A 6,653-nucleotide genomic window follows, 5' to 3' on the forward strand; every position below is an offset into this window, starting at 1 on the left:
TACAGTTATGTATTTTCCTCAGTTTTACATGAATGTAAAATTTAAGACTACAAAAATAACATGTAAAAAACTTGACTGAAACTCTAATTTCTACATTTTGTAATAATCAGATAATTCTGTTAGGGAAAATTATGTATAAATATATTGCAAGTATTTATCATATTCCAAATGAATAGAGTTGTATATGACAATGAAAGATGAAAACACTCCATAGGAGCATTCAGTAGGCCTGGTGTTTTAGATGAACCTATGTTAGTTAAGTTCTACAGACTACGTAAACTAAATTCAGTCTTATTGATTTCTAGACTATTCTATAAGGATTTCTTGGATGTCAATTTTTTAGGGATAGATCTACAAGGTCTATTATTATAATCATGATAACTTAAGAAAAAGGCTTTTTTGTCACTATGCAGCTATAACTGAAGTTTCCACTCACTTCTGGCTCCCCACTCTCCACTTTATTAAAGAATTCCTGTAATCATTAATTGCTCAAGAACCTCTGGTAGACCAGCTGCCATTTTCTTGGCTCTGTGTGGCCAAGACTACATTCGACTCCAGGCTTAGTAGGCCCTATACACACTCCATAAAATACTTGTGATCTGTAACCAATATACTACATAAAATACCCTCAGGAAACACTCCTCATGACTATCTGCTTCTTACAACTTGCCCTATTTTTTCCCCTCCTGATAGCATAACAAAACTTTGCTTCTGTGATATTTACACAATGCTTGCAACTACCCCTGTTTCACAAAGTATATTAAGCCAATATTTCTATAATAAGTGAATAAAAGAAGTTACTAAAACCTAGACTCTATTTAAGGAATACATTCTCCAAAACAACTCTGAAGCCAGTCCCAAAGAAATGGGGAAAAAATTGGGAAGTAATAACAAGAACTTTAAAAATTAATTTAATTTTGTTTTTGTCTCTTTTGTACCAGGTATAAAACTCAAGACCTTGTGCTTGCGAGGCAAGTACTGTAAGTTTTAGAAATTAAAAAAAGGTGAAGACTGCACATATATTTAGCATCTACAGTCACAGGTCTTAGTCCTCCGTGAGGCAGAAGAGAAAAGCAGAAGGAGCAAGGCACACTAGCTCAAGTGAGAATCTCTTCATGACAGATTAGGAACAAACTGGAGCTTAATGTCATTTGTGTGCCATTTGAAAATTGAAAGAACTTTGTCATGACAGACAATGATGTCAGGATGATAGGGACAGCAAATTGAAGACATACAATGTTGTCTTGCCTTAAGAACTATATAACATTAGCCAAAGGTAAAAGACAATTGTCCCTTTTTTTGTTTTGTTTTTGCTTTTTTTGTGCCCAGCTCAGCCCCCCTCATAGTGGGCCAGCAGAGCATTGGTTTGAGGGATCTAACCACAGTCTCTGCACTTGCCTAGGCTTACCTAAGCAGGCTTTTTATTCCACTGAGCTATCTTATCAGCCCCAAAATTTATTTCTAAATCAAAGAGCCATATATTACAGCCAAATGCTCCTATTAACCATAGTAATTATGTAAAATTTATATGTCAAAATTCTTTTTTTTTTTTACTTTTTTAAAAAATATTTATTTGGTACAGGATCTTGCTACACAGCTCAGACTCATAGTGATCCTCCTGTCTCAGCTTCCCTAGTGCTGGGATTTATATGTCAAAATTCTTCTAAAATTGATATGATAAATTGTGCAAGAGCATATTCAAAGCTTCTTTCTAATGGTCAAAATACCCCACAATATGTATTCAGTTCATAAAAGAATGGCAAATTTTTGAAAACTAGAAAATGTATAGTATCATAAAAAGAGAAAATCTTTATACAACTGATTGAAATAGTATAATGGGATAGAATTGTATTTAGCAGAACAGTAGCTGACAACAACAAAATTGCACATTTTAAAATATTTATGAGAGAGGATTTATTATGTTGTCATCACAGAGTAATGGGAAATGTCTGAGGTGATAGAAATGCCTATGACCCTAATCCAATCTTTACATATTGTATATATGTTTTGGAATGTTATCCTGTACCTCATACATGTGTCCAGTTATGTCATTATGATTGAAGACAAAAACTGAAAAATAATAAACAAAACCCTATCATGAGTGCTAAAGAATACCTGACCATGAATGTTCTCTCTTTACTCTGTAACTTAGAGACCAGACTGTTGTCTTAGATAACTCTCTCACATGCAACTCAGAGACACTTTGCCTCTTTCCTTAGGATCCAGCCTGCTGATTGACAAAGATAAGAGTTGGACCAACTGAAAATCTTCCTTAGGTGCAGTTATCCATGTTTTGAAGATGAGAGCATGCAAAGCACTTATACCAGTCATTATGGTCTTCCGCTTTCTCTGACACAAATAAGAAGTTCACAAGCATTGAACCAATTTCTGTTTCAAACTGATTTATGTTTCAGTTGTGCCTAGTAAACCTGAGTGCCAAGGCATCTCTTCAATAGTGTCTCCAGCCACCAATGAGAAGGATAAGTGAAAAACCCACAGACAGACAAACAAGGAAAAGTGGAACAATCTCATCTACTTACGCTGTATTCTTTCTTACTCTGTCTCTGTGAGTTTTATGCTACTTTATCAGTTCATCAGTAGTCAAAAGCACATAGCTATAAGTATGATTGACTGATTCAGTACACTGATTTCATGTCATTATATGACCCAGCATCCTGTGCTCTGGAGAATTCCTCCATGGAAAACTTGGAATCTTTTTTCACAGACCTTCTCATGTTCTGTATAATAATGAGAGGTTTAAAGTTGGCCCCTCAGGGGGCCTGCCCCTTAGCTCAGTTCTTTAAGTGGCTGCTTCAACAAAGCCGTCAGGCTCAGGTTGCTGTGGTTCAATCCCCACAACTCAAGCCAGCCAGTCATGCCTTGAAGGCATTCGGAGCAAAAAAAAAAAAAAAAACACTCCTGCCATTATGAGCCGGGGAGATGGCTCAGTGTAATAAGCACTTCCCTGGAAAGTTCAAGGACCTGAGTTCAATCCCCGGTTCCACCAAAAAAAATAAAATAAAATAAATAAAAATAAAGTTGGCCCCTCAGATGAGAACTCTCAGGAGAACAAGCTGGAAGCACCACTCCTTCATATGTTCATGGGGAATAAACACCACTTACACAAGAGAGAATATGGTCACAGCTCTCAAGAGGAGATCATAGCCATAGATGAGACAATGTTATAAACAAGGAGTGAAGGAAGAAATGGAGTGAGGGTATGAGCCAAGGCAAGAGGCCTAGACACAGAGGGTTGGATAGAAATAGTTCATAGTTGATGCAGTGGTGGGAAATGAGCTAAGGAAAGAAGACACAAGTGTCTGTGGTGACATCTGTGTGTTCTCTGCCCCAGAACTTTTATCTTCTTGAGAAAAAAATATGATTATGGAAATTTTTGAGAAAAAATATCATGACGGCTGGCCAGATAGCTCAGTGGACTAAAGCACCTGCTTAAGCAGGCACAACAATGAGGGTTCGGTCCCTGGCATGCCATGCCAACCCCACCCCAGGGGTGCACTGAGACAGTGATTGGCACTGGGAGTGGTGTTGCGCACCTATAATGCCAGTGCTTGGGAGGCTGAATACAGGAGGATCACTACCTTTCCAATCTGTGCAGTGAGACCCTACATACCCTGTACTAAATACATTTTTAAAAATTGTAGGGGCTGGGGAGATGACTCAGTGGAATAAGCGCTTTCCAGGCAAGCTCAAGGGCCTGAGTTCAATCCCCGGTTCCGTGAAAAAGAAAAAAAAAATTATGACAGGTTTTTCATACATAGACTTTCTTCCCTTTGAGTTAAAAGATATAAACTGGCCTGTCACTGAACTCATTAATAAAGTTCTCTGCTTCTATGACTTGCTCTATAAAAAAATGCTGTTATTAATGCCATAGTATCATAATGTCATAGAGTCAAAAGAGGTTCCCCAGAGTATAGATGAGAAATCTTGACTCATAACACCACAGAGTTGTACATTTGCAGGTTTTCATAACTGAGAAATTGGGAGGTTTTCAGAATGCCCTGCTCACAGGCATGAAAGAATTTATTCAACAGAATTCTGGTTTGTTTTTTTTTTTTTCCTTTTGGTTAGCTCAGCCTACCCTAAGTGCAGGGCTGGCACAGCATGTGGTGCCTGGGATCAAACTGTGGTCCTCTGTGCGTGCCTAAGCTTGCCTCAGCAGGCCTTCTTGACCACTGAGCTATCTTACCAGCACTCTATTCAACAGAATTTTGAAAGTGCATTCTCAAAAAAAGAGTGTGGGCCCTCAAAAGGCAAGAGGCACCTAGTGGTAGCAAGCTGGATATAATTATGTGGCTTGGGAACTGTGCTAGAATCAGTATTTTGGGGTGTACATTGTAGTGAAGCCCATCACATTTGCCCATTTGATGAGTTAGGTTAAAATGCAACCCATTTATTTATGTGTGTTTGAAGCCAAGATATGTTGTCCTTTTACTAGTGTACTTCTTAGGGACAGGTTAAAAGAAGGCACAATTTACATGAAAACTATACATCCTGAGCCCATCCTGAGCCCAGTTAACAGGCTTGTTGTTTTGAAGTCCTTCACAACTATCTCCTGGAGTTGTGTAACTGAAACTGTAGGTTTGATTAATTTTAGAATTCTGAATTTTGGTTTCAGGCATATAGATCTATGGCACAGTGACTGTATCACAGGTGTGACACTGCGTTCATTTCCCAATGCAAAAATAATAAAATAAAATAAAATTACAAATTCTATTATCTCCTGTCTCTACTTCTTCCATCATAATCCATGGGGCATACATGAGAGTAAGAGACTCTTGGCTCAGCGTCATGTGCATTGAGCCACAAACACTATAGATGGTCCAGAAGAGCCCAAGTTTGGATGAACCTTCCAGGGTGGCCTCCTTCAGAATTCAAACACTGTGCCTGGACCAAGGTGTCCTCCGCTAGGGTGAATCCTTCCTTTTAGTAATAATAGGAAGTAAAAGCAAAGCACAAACTTACATAAACAAATTGAAAAGGGAAAGGGAAGACAACAAAGCTCTCTAATCAGGTCACTGGAGGGGCCACTCTGATACAAGGAGGACGTTACTATCGACAGAATGCACCTGATACTAATCAGATGGCTATAAATGGACAATCACAAGGGACATTAATAAGGTCTCTTTATTATAGGCTCAAATTATATGCTTGAGACTGATGTAAAATGCACCATGAGGACACTCAGCAAGGGCTCCTCCCACATGTTGGAGCTTTGGTGTGGGTCCTGGGCTTAGAACCTCAGGTGCCTCCATGACTCACCTTGCAGTGAGCAGAACAATTCCATGGAAATTCAGACAGAAAATTTATGAATTCACCTTTTTCTTGTCTTTTTTCATTGCAGGGCGAAACCTTAAGGTCAAATTCAAAATCTGCAAAGCATGATTTAAGTGTAGGTCCTACTGTAAAAGCACATTTATAGAATAGCACACTTGCAGGCATATTAGAACAAAAGTTAGGAATCAATTCATAGCTGTGACTACGCTCATGCTGCCTGTCAGGTGGCTACCTGCATTCATTTAGCCTGGTCTGTCTAGGCCCAGACGTCCCCCCCTTAACAATGTGTGGGGTGAGCTGTGTGTGCCTGCTTCAGTTTCAAGATATGCAGTGACTCCAGGTTCCTTCAAGGGCATTGAGGCCATCCTATTTTGTGAAAAGTGCTCCAATCAAGGACACTTTCAACTCTACCTACTCCTCTCAGACCCCTTCCCTCCCAGAATTCTTCCTGATATATATGACATAATTTTTGTATTCCATGGAACCAATCATGTGGGATTCCCTGCTATCAACTATTTTACTTGCTGCCTCAAAACCTGTTGAAACTGAGCCCAAACCCGACTCTGGGATGGTAAGTTCAACCTATGGGTTCCCAGGGCTGCTAGCATGATAAAAGTTGCCTTCTAGCTCCACTGTGCAAAGTCTTCCATTGGGTTTGGTATTACTTTTGCTGCAACACTACTGTGTGGCATAAGATGAAACCTAGTGTTTTGATGTATATATAGAAAAATCATTACCTGGGTCCTTTTGAACTCAATATTTTGTTATACAAGCTATTATCAACTGGAGATTCAATGTCTTTAAAAATCATTGTGTATTTGACTAAATCATTCCTGTTAAACTTCTATTTCTCACCAAGATCAGAAAAATAGCTTGAATTTGAATAAGACCTAAATCAGAGTGATCTTTCCATAAACTGTGAATTACTCCAGGGCAAAGGTTATTTCTCTAGGGACATTCATATTTATCCACTAATAACATAAACTTACTGCTTCAATGTACAAATCAAAACAGATTGAAAATTTTAATAAAGCTGTGCATTTTAAACTGTTCACTCTGCTTGTTTTGTTGGGGGTTTTATTTTTGCTTGGGGAGTCTCAATTTTCTTTCCTGAAAAGTCTTCCTTAGTTGATCTCTCTAAGAGCTAGGAAAAATCTTCAAAACACCAAAATCCAAAATTCCTCATATGCATCCTAGTGAACATAATATTGTACAACATTTGAATATTATCCAAACTAGAGCAGATAGGTCTGGTGTGAAACTGGGCACCAGAACCTTCAAAGGACAGGCCTCATGTGGGACCGAGACTGCAGAAAGGCCAGGCTGGATGCATACAAACTTGATAGATCTAGACCCAG

This window comes from Octodon degus, unplaced genomic scaffold (genome assembly GCF_000260255.1).
Source record: "Octodon degus isolate 3935 unplaced genomic scaffold, OctDeg1.0 scaffold00302, whole genome shotgun sequence".
Taxonomy (NCBI): Eukaryota; Metazoa; Chordata; class Mammalia; order Rodentia; family Octodontidae; genus Octodon; species Octodon degus.